This window comes from Pleurodeles waltl, chromosome 5 (assembly GCF_031143425.1).
Source record: "Pleurodeles waltl isolate 20211129_DDA chromosome 5, aPleWal1.hap1.20221129, whole genome shotgun sequence".
In the NCBI taxonomy this organism is placed as follows: Eukaryota; Metazoa; Chordata; class Amphibia; order Caudata; family Salamandridae; genus Pleurodeles; species Pleurodeles waltl.
Window position 1 is genome coordinate 56,318,603 of NC_090444.1, and position 15,017 is coordinate 56,333,619.

The following is a 15,017-nucleotide window of genomic DNA, read 5'->3' on the forward strand; positions in this document are numbered from 1 at the left end:
CTGGTTCTGGAGGGGGCTTGGTGCCCAGAGTGCTTCATCCTGCCAAGGACAGAGGTAGTGGATGCCTTTCTCCATTGGTTATGGAGGGAGCTTGGTGCACAGAGTGCTTCATCCTGCCAAGGACAATGGTAGTGGATGCCTTTCTCCACTGGTTCTGGAGGGGGCTTGGTGCCCAGAGTGCTTCATCCTGCCAAGGACAGAGGTAGTGGATGCCTTTCTCCACTGGTTCTGGAGGGGTCTTGGTGTCCACAGTGCTTCATCCTGCCAAGGACAGAGGTAGTGGATGTGATACTCCACTGGTTCTGGAGGGGGCTTGGTGCCCAGAGTGCTTCATCCTGCATGTGGCAGTCCTGTCTTTGGCAGTGGTGCATGTGGCGGTCCTGTCTTTGGCAGCAGTGCTTGTGGCGGTCCTGTCTTTGGCAGCGGTGCATGTGGCGGTCCTGTCTTTGGCAGCAGTGCTTGTGACGGTCCTGTCTTTGGCAGCGGTATATGTGGCGGTCCTGTCTTGGGCAGCGGTTCAGCTGCTGGCGGTTCTGTCTTGCCCAGCGGTTGAGCTGCTGGCGGTTCTGTCTGGCCCCGTGGTTCAGCTGCTGGCGGTTCTGTCTGGCCCAGCGGGGCTGCTGCTGGCAGTCCTCTCTGGCCCAGCAGGGCTGCTGCTGGCAGTCCTCTCTGGCCCAGCGGGGTTGCTTCTGGCGGTCCTCTCTGGCCCAGCGGGGCTGCTGGCGGTTCTGTCTGTCCCAGCGGGGCTGCTGGCGGTCTTCTCCACCGTGGTGATCCTCCCAGACCTTCCGGCTTTCTTGGGCCCCTTCCCCACCTTGGAAGGTGTCGTTGCTGACTCCGCACTCCCACCTGTGCCCCTGGGAGCGGCTTTGCTGGCTGTTTTGTTCCCCCTCTCCCGCCGGGCACTGGCCACCTTTTGATGCTTGACAGGTGGTGGACTGTCCGTGCTGTGGCTCCTTGCCACACTGGGTGCCCTGCTGTCCGGTGCACACCAGAATCCGGTGACTACTGGCACCACTGGTCCGGGAGATGTTGCGGCTGAGGTGCTGGGTTGGGACCTGGAGAGTGAGGCCCTAGGAGACTGACGGGGTGGGGGAGGTGAGGGAAAGAGGTCAAGGGTGGACATGAAAAGTTTCTAAGGAACACTGGGACGGGTAGCTGGAGGGGGTTTGGGAGTGGAGGAAGAGGTTGTGGTTGTAGGAGGTGTATGTTTGGTGACTTTGGGTGAAGGTGCATGCTCTGGAGGCTGTCGTGAGGTAGATGGCTGTTGGGTGGGTGTGTGCCTGAGTTTGTGTACCTCAGGAGGTGGCGTCACAGACACACTGGGAGAGGACACAGGGGATGTGTGAATGGTGGGGGTGGTGACTGCACATGAGTGGGGTGTGGTGGTGGGTGTGCTGGTGATGGACGTAGTGGATGTAGATGTAGTGCATGCAGGTGTGAGTAGAGACGAGACTGGGAGGGAGGAGGGAGACGTGGAGGAGGGGGACACAGTGGAGGCAGTGGATGTTGGTATTTCTGCATGTGTGTGATGCTTGCGTGAGAGCCTGTGGGATGTGTGGTGCTTATGTTTGCCAGAGCTTCCCTTGTGTGTTGATTTGTGCGCATGCGGGTCTGATGGTGTGCTTGGAGTAGGCTGAGGTACAGGGGATTGGGTCTGGGTGGAGGAAGTTGGAGGGGGGAGGCTAGAGACGGGGACAATGGCTGCCATCAGTGCTGTGGCCAGAGTCTGAAAAGCTTGCTGAAGGGCTGCCTGACCAGAATGAATGCCCTCCAGGAATGCATTGCTTTGTTGCAACTGTCTCTCTACACCCTGGATGGCATTCAAAATGGTAGACTGCCCAACAGTGAGGGACCTGAGGAGGTCAATGGCCTCCTCACTGAGGGCAGCAGGGGTGACTGGGGCAGGGGCTGAGGTGGATGGGGCGAAGGAGATGCCCACCCTCCTGGGAGAGCGGCCACGGGGCAAAGGCTGAGGGGCTGCTGGGAGGGCGGTGCTGGAGGTGGGATGGCGGCTGTACATGTAGATGCGGGGGGCACAGATGGGGCCGCCACCACAAGGGAACTCCCATCAGAGGACGAGTCCGTTTCGCTGGTGTCAGCTCCTGTCCCCGCCGTGGAGCTCCCTTCGCCCTCCGTCCCACTGGTGAACTCGAGAGTTCGTAGTGTCACCCTGCAGGGCCATGGGGGATGCAGCTCCCTCCTGCTCCAATGCCACTGCTCCTCCGCCTGATGATGCTAATGCACACATGTACAGGGAGACCACAAAAAGGGGGGGGAAGACAGAAGAAAGACAAGTTGAGTGCATGCATTACCGCTAACGCTGGCGGACACGACAGACACAGAAGCCCCCTTCACTACACCGCGCATTTGGGGTCCACTATTCAATACCTGGTAAATGGACTACAAGGCTATGGCCGATATCTGCACACATGGATGTCACAGGAGCCGGACTAGGTGTAGTTGGCACTGTACCCAGGTGGGAAGGTGCCACAGGGTCTGCATGAAAAAGGGGACTTACTAGCACACTCGCCCTGGCCTAAACACACAGCCCACCTCCCCCACCCAGACATCTCCACTGCGCACTGAATCAGCAGAATGAGAGTGTACTCACCCCCTTGCTTGTTGCTGCTGTGATGCCCTCAAGCGCCCATCCAACTCTGGGTCCGCCACCGCCAGGATCCTAAACATCAGGGGGGTCATGGTGCGACGGGCACCTCTCCCACGTTGGGAGGCCATCCCCAGCTTCTTGCTCCAGTGGCGAATGTCCTTCCATCTTTTACGGCAGTGGGTGCTCCGTCTGTGATAGACCCCCAGGGTCCGGACATCCTTGGCGATGGCACGCCAAATGTCCTTCTTCTGGTGGGCGCTGACCTACAGGAATTGTACAGGGGAAAAAGAGATGTTATTACCAACTGCACCATCACAGTCATTGGCCCGCATCCCTACCCTTGCCTTGTGGCACATGCACTCACCGTCGTTTCATGCATGCCTCATTCTCACCCCCCTCTCTTTCATCCACCACACTCCATACAGGCATTACCCATACAGCATGCTCCCAGTTTACTTACCTTTTTGTCTGGAGGACCGTAGAGTAGCGTGTACTGGGGGAGGACCCCATCCACGAGTTTCTCCAACTCCTCTGTGGTGAAGGCAGGGGCCCTTTCCCCAGACGCACTAGCCATTGTCTCTTCCAGACTGAGGTCACAGCAGCACTTGCAGTGTAGGTCCTCTCCTGTCAAAGATCAAGTATCGAGTGATTGAACAGATAGAAAATAGTGGTCACGTCTGTGGCGGTGCGTACCGTCACCGCTGGCGTACATCATCATTGGCTCCTGGGACCCATAGGGTCCAATGTTAACCAATGCAGAATTGTGCTGCGGTCTTCGACCGCCTACCGCGACGGTGTACAACGCCAGCGCAGTTACATCACATCCCATTGTCCCACTTTACAGGTCAGGCAGCCGCCATTTCAGGGGCCCAAATGGCTTGAATTATAACTGCGTCACACATACCTAGGCCTTGGCTCAACACTCATACAGGCATAAATCGGGTTATGAATGGTTTTCTGAGTAAGCTGTGTTTACGTACCTCTAAGTTGGTTGACTCTGTGCTCGATGTTGTTCTTCATAGGCACCATCCGCTGGGCGACCAGTACATCTCCCATGTTAATGCCAAATTCCCTGGCTCAGTGCATGACGCTTACATCCTGCGGAATAGCAGCATCCCTTATGTGATGGGGCAATTCCAGAGGCACCGTGTGTGGCTATTAGGTGAGCACCTGGAACAAAATTGTTGGGAATATTTGTCTGGGTCTGGGGATATCCCTACAGGTTAGTGTGTGTCTAACAGTTGTCCCTCGACATTTGCAGGTGACTCTGGCCACCCCAACCTGTCATGGCTACTGACCCCAGTGAGGAATCCCAGGACAAGGGCAGAGGAACGCTACAATGAGGCACATGGGTGAACTAGGAGGGTTATAGAGATGACTTTTGGCCTCCTGAAGGCCAGGTTCCGCTGCCTCCATATGACAGGTGTTTCCCTATTCTACTCACCAAAGAAGGTGTGCCAGATCATCGTGGCCTGCTGTATGCTTCACAACTTAGCTTTGCGACGACAGGTGCCTTTTCTGCAGGAGGATGGTCCAGATGGAGGTGTTGTGGCAGCTGTGGAGCCTGTGGACAGCGAAGATGAAGAAGCAGAAGAGATGACGTCAACAACAGGGACTCTGTGATCCTGCAATACTTCCAGTGAGACACAGGTAAGAATACAAACCTGCCTACTACATATACTTTATCACTACTACCTCTCTACTGTCTATTCCTTTTCACCCAGTGTATGCTCACTGAGTTGTCACTTTCCCTTACGATTTCAGAGATGTGGGTCCCACTGTGTGACATCTGCTTTGTTTCCTCATGGACTAGAGTTGTGTGACATGTTGACATTACTATTGAAAGAGCATTTTGTCACTGTAATTGCTAATACAACATTTTGAAATCACAGACAGACTCCAGATTGTTTTGTGCTTAAAGGGTGTTTATTTAAGTGCTAAATATTGGAGGGTGTTGTAAAATGGTGAGGGGTGATGGTGGAGGAATGTCCATGGCAGAGTCTAGTCTATTGGTCTCACAGGTGCATTGTCCAAAGGGGCATAGGAAGTGGAGCTGGGGCAGTTGATGGATGGACAGGGTTACAAGTGGGACAGGGGGATGACATTCAGGGTGGTCTCATTTCTTGGTGGGGGTCTTGGAATCGTTCTCTGTCTTTGTCCTGGATCTTAGGGACGGTTTGCGGGGTGGTTCTTCCTCTGCAGGGGGTGGGGTGCTGGTGTGGTGGTCCTGTGTCGGTGCCTCCTGTCCACTAGCGCCGGCCGAGGTGGTGGGCAGTTCATCGTCCTGGCTAGTGTCATGGGCCCCTTGTTGTGCCACAGTGTCCCTCCTGGTGTTGAGGACTTCCCTCAGCACCCCTACGATGGTGCCCAGGGTGGAATTGATGGATCTGAGTTCCTCCCTGCAGCCCAAATACTGTTCCTCCTGCAGCCGCTGGGTCTCCTGGAACTTGGCCAGTACCGTTGCCATTGGCTCCCAGGATGTTGGAGAGGGCCTTGCGGAGAGTCGGTTCCCTGGGCCTGTCTTCCCCCTGTCGCACAGCAGCCCTCCCATTTCCCCTGTTTCCCTGGGCCTCTGTCCCCTGGACCGTGTGCCCAATGCCACTGCCCCCAGGGCCCTGTTGTTGTTGGGGTGGTGGGTTAGCCTGGGTTCCCTGTAGTGGTGGACACACTGCTGCTTGACGTGTCCTTGGGACAGAGGTATGGGCCTGCTGGGTGGGTGCTGTGCTGGTGTTTCCAGAGGGGGGAAGCTCTGTGGTGGCCTGTGCCAGTGTGAGGGGAGCCGACTGTCCCGAGGTCCCAGATGGGCCGGGCTGGTCATCTATATCCAGTTGTACAGAGCTGCTGTCATCACTGTGGTCCTCTTCTGTTGGTGGTGTGGACATGTCTGGACCCTCCTGAGCGGTGACGTTGGGTAGGGGTCCTGCAGGGGTATAAAAGCATGATTATTGCATCTGTGTGTGGCATGGTGTGCAATGGGTGGGTGCCTGTGTACCGCAGTGCTTGCATTCCTGTGTGGGAGCTTGTGTGATGATGGTTTAGGGGTGTGTATGGGTAAATGCAGTGGCCATGCTTTGGTGATGGGTGTCCATGCTTTGTTGTTGCATGCAAGGCTTGGTGTTGGGATGTGTGGTTTGTGATATTGGGACATTTGTGAGGAGTTGGAATGATGGGGGTGAGGGCGAAGGTGGGGGTATGTGATGGCATGCAGGTAGGGTGGGGGATATAGTAGTGAAGAATTGCCTTACAAGGGTCCATTCCTCCATCTACTCCTGCGAGGCCCTCAGGATGCAGATTAGCCAAGACTTGCTCCTCCCATGTTGTTAGTTGTGGGGGAGGAGGTGAGGGTCCGCCGCCAGTCCTCTGAACCGCCAGGTGGTGTCTTGATACGACGGAACGCACCTTCCCCCGTAGGTCGTTCCACCTCTTCCTGATGTCATCCCTTGTTCTTGGGTGCTGTCCCACTGCATTGACCGTGTCCACTCTTCTGTGCCATAGCTCCATCTTCCTAACAATGGAGGTGTGCTGCACCTGTGATCCGAATAGCTCTGGCTCTACCCGGACGATTTCCTCCACCATGACCCTGAGCTCCTTCTCAGAGAACCTGGGTGTCTTTGCGGTGCCATGGGGTGGTGTGGGTAATGTGTGTGGTGGTGTGTGTTGTGATGTGTGGGGTGATATTTAGTGGTGTGTTGTGTGAGGTGCGCGGAAGTAATGTGGGTGATGGTATTGTGTGCCTGTGGATGCTTGGTTGTAGTTTGTAGTGTCTCTCTCTGGCCTTCTTTCAGAAATTTTGGGCTTAGGGGTTTGTGGGGGATGTGGGTGTGTGTTTTATATTGTATTGGGTGTATGGGAGTGGTGTATGTATGTGTATCAGGTGTGTGTATTTTGAATTGTCCAATCTGGCTGTGTTTTGTAGATGTGTGTGTATTTTGAGCGCGGCGATGTGTACCGCCAATGGAATACCGCGTCTGGAAGACCGCCGCGTGGATTCGTGGGTCGTGATAGTGTGGGCGTATTTCTGTTGGCGTGACGGTGTCAGTTTTGTTTTCATCAGTTTATCACTGACCTTTGGTGTGGCGGACTTGTGTGGGTGTCTAAATGTTTGCGGTAATGTCTTAGAAAAGACAGGAGTCATGCCCACCACCCCAATGGCGAGCACAGTGGGCCAGGGTCCCCCAGTCATGGCCATGGCACCCAGTGCCATGTAGGGTAGCCCATTTCAGGGCCACCAATGGCACTTTAAAAAAGGAAACTTACCTGTACTTACCTATACTTACCTGGGATGGGGTCCTCATCCTCTGCTGTCCCTTTGGTGTGGGTGGGGGTGTCCCTGGAGCCTGGGGAGGGCACCTGTGGGCTTATTTCCTGGTGTTCCACCATGGAAATAGGCCCACAGGGCCCCTAACCCCTGCCCTGACCCAGGCATTAAATAATGGTGCAAAGCAATCTTTGCAACATTATTTGAACCCTCCTCCCCCCATGCATGATTTTAATACAGGGGATAAATATGGCACTAAGGCCATAGAGTCATTTTTTGCACAGGAACGCCATTTTGCATCTCATTGATGCAAGGTAGGTTTCCATGTCCAAAAAATGACTTTAACTCCATAACCTTGGTGCTAGATGCGTCTAGCGCCAACGTATAAATATTGAGTCAGTTTTGCACCAAATTTGCATTAAACAAATGACCCAAATTCGGCACAAAACAAGTATAAATATGTCCCTTAATCCATGCCCTTGTTTATAGACAGGGTTGGATTGGTACTGTACCTTTGCTCACAGGGTTTGTACACCCATAACCACATGATTGCTGGCAGCACTTCTGTATCCCTTTGCAGTAGGTGTCTCAGTTGCAAATTTGGGTAGAGGAAATATGTCACACATGAGTCCTACTGCAGGACATATGGCAGGCTTATTAGTAAGTAAAACATTTGCAGGCAAATGAAATGAGATGGTGATGCAAATTTATCAGCAGACAAATATCACCAATTCTATTTCACATGCGAACTTCACGATGTGGAGTAACAAATGAGGGAGATAGTTCAATTTAAAAACTAAAGAAACTGAAATATGCCTGTTATACGTAACTGACATAAATATATATATATATATATATATATATATATATATATATATAACTTTTGCTGCCATAGATTTCAGATTCCATTATTGATGTAATTTGTGAGGTCATAAGAAGCGCATCACAGAGGTGCAAGTCTTACTTATGTCAGTTACGTATATCTGGTGTATTTTTGAGTTTTATTGTTTATAAATGGTAGTGTTTTTTCACTGCATTTCTATGTTTTTTTTAAATGTTAAGTTAAAATCTAACTACCTTTGTCTTGTATGACCCAGCTCTACCTTTTGGCCTGGGCCAGGTCTAGCACCCAACCCTCCCCACAGATGGCCAACCACAGTATTAGACTATGCATGGCAGAGGTTGGCCATAGGGCCTGGCCTGTGGGCAGGCCCTGCACCCAACCACATGTGGCAGCCAACCCCTTGCCATGGATGGCCTTTGGCTGTGGGTGATGGTGGAGTGGCTACAGGTCAAGGATGAAACGCCATCAACATGTACTGATGTTTATGTATAATACTGAGGGCAGTTTTTATTTGTTATGTTACTCCAATCGCACTTGAAACCCACATACCCTCCGACTTTCGAAAAGTAATGCACTCTAGTCACATCACAGCAGCATAAATATGCCAAAATGCATTTTCATACAGCCCTTGTCATTTCGAAGATGGCACTCAAAAATACCAACCTGTTGCCTTTTAGACCTGAACAGGTTTTTATAACTCAGTGCATGGAGTTACATAGTAGGGGGCATATTTATAATCCCCTAGCGCCACCATGCACCACAGTAGCGTAATTTTAATTTACACTAATGTGGCCCAACAAGGTCAAAATCCTAGCTCCTTGTTTACAAAGTGTTGCAATGCATGAATTGCACCAATATGTAACTCTTTGTGCTACATTATGCCAGTGCCAGGCATAATGTACGCAACAGGGTCCTTCCCCTGTTAGGAGGGGGCAGAAAAATGGCCTAAGAATCGAAGAGATTTCCTTGCGTTATTTTGTACGGCACTTTTAATGCCTGCTCAAAGCAGGCGGTAAAAGGGGGCTTCTATTATTTATAATGGTCCCCTATGTACTCTGCAGGTGTAGGGCCAATATTTTGGCGCTACTCCTGCAGAGTACATCAATAGCGTCATGAAAAAGTACGCTATTGCCCCCTACTCTGCGCCATGGTGCCACGTATTTTAAATATGGTGCACACATGGTAGCGGTAGGGGGGATGCTAAGGAGCAGCACCACTTTCCATAAATCTGCCCCTAGATGCGCTGGAATATTCCCAGGCATTAATAAGTTACACACTCATGCGGTGACTCAATGCACTGCTACGTGGATTGGCCTCAGTCTCCATAAAAAAGCCAACCACCCTGCTGCAACCCATGTTTATGTTTGTGGATGTGGGCAGGTACTCAGCAAAGACTTAACAATTAGCAAATAAGTGAATCAGAGAACTCAAACTGCCAAAAGAGTATTTCCCTCTATATTACCCTTCAGTAATCCTTGTATCGATCCGCTTATAGCGACAGGGGAGTTTACATCCATGTGTACCCAGGGGCTCTAAAAAAACTTGGGAAATGGGTACGCAACTGATATATTTTCCTTACCACTTGTATCATGACTCTGTACCATTAGGAGTTCACATTCGTCATTGTGTTAAGTGTGCTGTTCTGTGCCCACTATGACACTAAGGGGCACATTGTGCTACCTTAGCACCGCCATAGCATGATTGCCTTTGCCCCGCGCCATATTTACAAAGTAGTGAAATGCACGCATTGCGCCACTTTGTAACCCCTTGCGCCACATTATGCCTGCGCCAGACATAATGTATGCAAGGGGGTGTTTCTGTGCAGGAAGGCCCAAAAAAATGGTGCAGTGAAATTTACATCATTTCACTGCACCATTTTTTCTGTCATTATTAATGCCTGCTCAAGGCACGCATTCAAATGATCCACCCATGGGTCTGCCTTTGCTTTGCTGCACTATTGTCGCTATTGACGCTAGTGCAGGAAAGCGCCGCTACAGTGTCAAGAATTGTGACGATGTTGTGCTAACGACCGCCAGGGTGCACCGCATTCTAAATATGGCACAACCATGGTGTCGTTAGGTGGGGCAAGGGTGAAGCAAGAAGAGTGGCACATCAGGACTGAAGCTCCACTTTCTTGTAAATATCCACCTTCGCATGCACACATGTGCATGCAATTTGGTGACACAGTACACATTGTAAAGCACAAAACAATATTGCAGGTTTTTAATGTGTGTTGTTTATTTGTTGTAATGTTTAGCTTTCAGGTAAAATGCATAAAACACCGTAACCCCTCAAAATGGGGGATTATGTCATATATATATAAGTAAACAATTGTATTTAAGTTACTTACAGAGGGCACCATTTCTGCCCCTTGGGTTGTCCCCCATAGTAGATTAGATGTTTTTGACTATGGTCCTGATGAATTGCCATTGACCCTCTAGGACACATTTTGTCTACATACTGAACACTGGGACAGTCCTCATCCCAGATGTTAGACTTTCTTTTGCCTTAACAAGGACATCCACCCGGAATAACATTGATTTGGGTGTTAATTTTATTTATTGCCACCACCCTGATCTGCACTCACAGCACGAAAGAACGATTGTTTTCAGACTGAACACCATCAGACAAACAGACAGGAAAAGATCTCTGTAGAAGAGCCCCCTGGCGGCTGTGTTGATTATTGGAGCTCCCCTCCGACAAAGAGGATAAACCTGTGACCAGGAGTAGTCTGGGGATCCATAGACCCCACAATGCTGATGACCTGATACTGAAGCATACAGCTTTGGTGGGTGACGTACTGTGCATCCTATAAAGGCTACTCCTGTGAAACTGAAGGGAACTTTTTACCATAGTTTGGCTAATCTGGCTTCTTTACAGAACAGCCCTCCTTGTTTGCTAAGCACAGTATTGACTTGGAAGACGGGTGCTGGACCGAAATTCTCTCTTATTTCCCTCCAAGATATTTTGTTCTTTTTATTGCATGGGCACTTGCCAGTTTATGAGGTTGCACGGATCAGTGATGATGCTTCTTTACAGGTACATATGGCTCTATCTGTTGGGCATCACATGATCGATGCCTGTTCAACTCTACTGCTGACTGAGTGCAATGGCCCTGCGTTGCGGGCTAGATTGGGGCTGGATTGAGGCTGTCACTTTTTTGCTCAGCAGTTTCTCTTATCTCAGGTGAGTTCTGCTGGTAGTTGTGTGTTTCTGAGAAGGAATCACTGCTTTATGAGTGGGGTAGATTGCCATGTGATTCATTCTGTAATATAGGATTGGGCACTGTCGCTTAATTTGGCAGTTTCTTCCTTCTCCCTGCCTTGCTTAGTACAACTCTTTGCTGTGGTTCAGATCTTTTCATTGCTGTAGAAGGATCCTACACCAGATGCAAGTCGTGTAGTTAAATAAAGAAACATTTGTGATTCCATCTAACAAGAGCCCCACATACAATGCAGGGCTTCTACTGATAACTGTTTTGGAATAGTAACGAGTACTGTTTAAGAAAGAGCAATGCAGCATGTACGATGTCCATACGATCTCCAAAATGGGGCTATAATGAGGCATACACTTAGTACATTTGTTATAACTTTTGTAAATTTAAGGTTAGATGGACCACTGGTATTCAGCTTGGAGTTTCCAAAGAGATCTCTATGGTGTGAACATCACATTATCTAACAAGCTGTAATAGGATCAGAGCAGTGAATCTGTGCCCTGTTCATAGACAGGCTTGCATTAGTACTGTGGCTGTCACAGGGTCTGTACACCCAAAGCCACAGCTATGCTGGCAGCACTTCTGGACCTGCAGCACCTGCCCGGGTATGAAAATCAAAATGTTACACTAGTGCACCTAGGCCCAGATTTAGGAAAAGTGGTGCTTCATTAAATGAAGGGCCACTTATCTTGTGCCAATTACGCCCCCCCTAATGCCACCATGTGTGCGCCATATTAATGATAGAGCGCACGTTAGGATCAATAGCATCATAATTTCTGATTGGCACTAATCCTCTAAAGTTCATAGAGGCCCATTATAAAACAATTGTGTGCCTCAATTTAATGCCTTCACTGAGCAGTCATTAAAATTACGAGAAAAATGGCGCAGTGGAATCCCACTTTTCTGGGCCTCCTAATGGAGGAACCCCCCCCACGCATTCATTATGCCTGACAGAGGCATAATGTGGCGCAAAGATTTACAAAGTGGTGCAATACATGCATTGCACCACCTTGTAAATTGGGCACAGCGTTTTTGCCAATCTACCTCCACATACCATAAAAAATGATGCTAATGTGACATTAGGTGGCGCTAAGCCCTTCCTAAATTTGGCCATTAGTTTTTCCTGAATGTGTCCTCGTTTTTCTTGTTAGGGTCGAGCCTGCATCGCATGCGCTTGCTCATGCGTTTCGCTTGTGAGACGATTTAGGAGTTAGAAAAGGACTTGGAGCCCCGTCCATGTCACATCAGTGTCTTTCATTGGTTCGTGGGCTTGCCTATTAAAATCTGCTTGCTTTCATTAGTGGAAGGCACGCATACGTCATGCCTTTTCTGGTGGCTAGCCCTCCTAGAGCGCAGCGACCAAGTACTGAAAACGTGCGAGTTTCGCTGTTTCCCGTCAGGTTTATGGACTAGTTTTTATCTTTTTTTCGCAGCGCGATCTCTCTTGGCAGGAGTCGAGCACTTTGCATGACAACGACCCTGTTACATAGTTAATTACACTTTTGATGGTTACGTAGATAATTGCACTTTTGCCGATAGGTTTCACTACGAGTGAACTGTAAGCAACTTGATTGTGCGTTTTTTTTCCATTTAGTGCGGCAAGAAAAATCCGGTTAGGAGTTAACAACTGCTAATAACTCTCACTCGGAGGAATGCGAGACCCTGTTGCATTGCAAATGCTTGTTTCATAGAGCCCTGAGCACCCACCTGGAGTATAGTGTGGCACGTCTCACAGTGCCCTCCCATTTCTGTAGAAATTATTTTTCCTCAGCTTCCTTTTTTTTTTTTTTTTTAACAAAATTGTGATTATCATGCTTTCAGGGAAAAATGATACCCTTTATCAGGCAATCTAGTTGACAGAATTCATTTTTCAAAATTGTGACTTCACATGGCTAATGTATACAAAACAATTTCAAACCCTTTCACTGGCATGTTTTTTAAATGTCAATCTCTCAAAAACTACTGAAAAAATTTACAGAAGCAGGCTTTCCCAGAAAATGTCCAGTTTCAAAGTGTGAATAGGTTCAGTTGTTGTAACTGAGAGCAAAATGTATAATGGGATCTAAAATGGGAAAGCTATTTTTTTGACTCCCTATCACCTTAACCTTTTTAATGTGCACAGGTTTGCATGAAGTGTAACAACCTGGACCTCACCTCGCTGCAGTAGACAAAGGCCAAATTTGGCGCACGCTCATCCAAAAAGGCCACATTGATGGGCAAATAAAAAAATATTTTTTCTGTGGAAAGTGTAGTGTGAATCATAACGCCACAGTAGTGACTGTCACTGTGTGATAATGGAAGATAATATGGAATAGAACGTTTTTGTTCTTTCTACTTTAGAATTTTGAATTGTGTTTTCAATTCATATTCAAGTGCACTCAATTATATTCTCCTTAAATTGTGCAAAGCAAGAAAAAGATGAGAACAGCAGGAGAAAGAAATAATATTATGTGAGGCCAATAGAATTATAAAGTTATGTTATGCCATGTAATTTATCTTATGTAATGTTATGTAATGCTATGTCATGTCATGTCATGCTATCTTATGTAATGTTGTATTATGCTATGTCATGCCATGTTATTCTATTTAATGTAATTTTATTCTATGGTATATCATGTCATTTTATCTTATCTTATGCAATGTTATGTTATGCTATGTCATGTCGTGTTATGCTATCTCATGTAGTATTCTGTAATGTTGGTCTTCTAAATCCCAACAACTCTCTCAAAGGTTTTTGGGTGCTGTATGTGGAGAGGAAGCAGTAGAGCTTAGTAACTGACTCCAAACCCCCAAGATGGTAGATTGTTTGAAGATACTTTACCTCTCACAACAGACACACATTGTAACCCACAGAGGTTGCAGCACTTCTGAGTCTTCGGACAGTCTGTGTCGCTTTGGCACTGTGGGGAAGGCACGGGCAGATTGCACGCATCTATTTCTTTGGGGCAGGTCCCCGGATGTGGTGCATCTGTAAAACACCAACAGATTTGAACTAAAAACACAGCCATCCTGAGCTAACAGCACAACTGCCACAGGCTGTTCACAGATCCTCACACTGAATTATCCTTATTGATGGGTTGACTCCTTTGGAACTAAAGGGAAAAAGCTTCCAATATCTTCAGAGAAACTGCACACAGCTGAAACTACCATCTCTTGTAGGTTACATTAAGGTGCCTCATATAGAACCCCTTTCCTCCCTCTCATATCATCCTCCTTCTCCCTCTTCTACTCTCCTATTTGTCTTCCCCCGCACTATTTTCTCTGTGACTCCTCAGTCTACAGCTCTTCTCTAGCACTCCTCCTTTTACTTCTGTCCTACGTACACTCATCTCCATACTGCTGATAGCTCTACTGATCTACACTCTACCCTATTCTTTCTATTGCTGTTCTCTCTAATGTGCCTTAGGCCATATGTACGAATACATTTCCCCATTGACACAGAATGGGAAAAACCCTTTGCTACATCTGGCCCTTAATGTCTTATTTATTGCCACTCTTTTTTCTATCACTCCTCACCCCCGCACTTCACCGTACCACTCCTGACTCCACTGGACCTCTCTTTACCACTCTTTTCTAGCGCTCCTCGCTGTCCACAATTTTTTCTGCAGCTCTTTTCTCCATCTCTCCTTCTTTCACCATGTTTCCTAGCATCAATCTTCTCTGTACAGTTCATCAGCCCACTGTTATTCTCTCTACTGTTCTTTCCTCTTCTGTTCTTTCTTCTACTCCTTGCTCTCTTATTCTTCTCTCAACTGCTCCTCTTTCACATGCTTCACTCCACGTCTCTTTTCTATACCACTCCTGACTCCACTGCTCTTCTCAATACTACTCCAGACTCTACTGCTCTTCCCTATACCACTCCTGATTCCACTTCTCATATTTATACCACTCCTGACTCTACTGCTCCTCTCTTTACCACTCCTGACTCCACTGCTCTGCTCTATACTACTCCTGACTCTACTGCTCTTCTCTATCCCACTCCTGACTCTACTGTTCTTCTCTATACTACTCCTGACTCTATTGCTCTGCTCCACTCAACTCCTGACTCTACTGCTTTTCTCTATAACACTCCTGCCTCCCATACTGTTCT

At 48.5% G+C, this 15,017-nt stretch overlaps 1 long non-coding RNA gene across 1 annotated transcript in view; it reads right to left on the reverse strand.

Annotated features, from left to right (window-relative positions):
* The window catches only part of LOC138297206 (uncharacterized), a 77,718-nt gene extending 63,827 nt beyond the window's left edge, over nt 1-13,891 (reverse strand). The window contains exon 1 of the long non-coding RNA XR_011203932.1: nt 13,749-13,891. This is a non-coding gene — a long non-coding RNA (uncharacterized lncRNA). The remainder of the gene's footprint in view (nt 1-13,748) is intronic.
* Between the last annotated feature and the right edge of the window lie 1,126 nt (nt 13,892-15,017).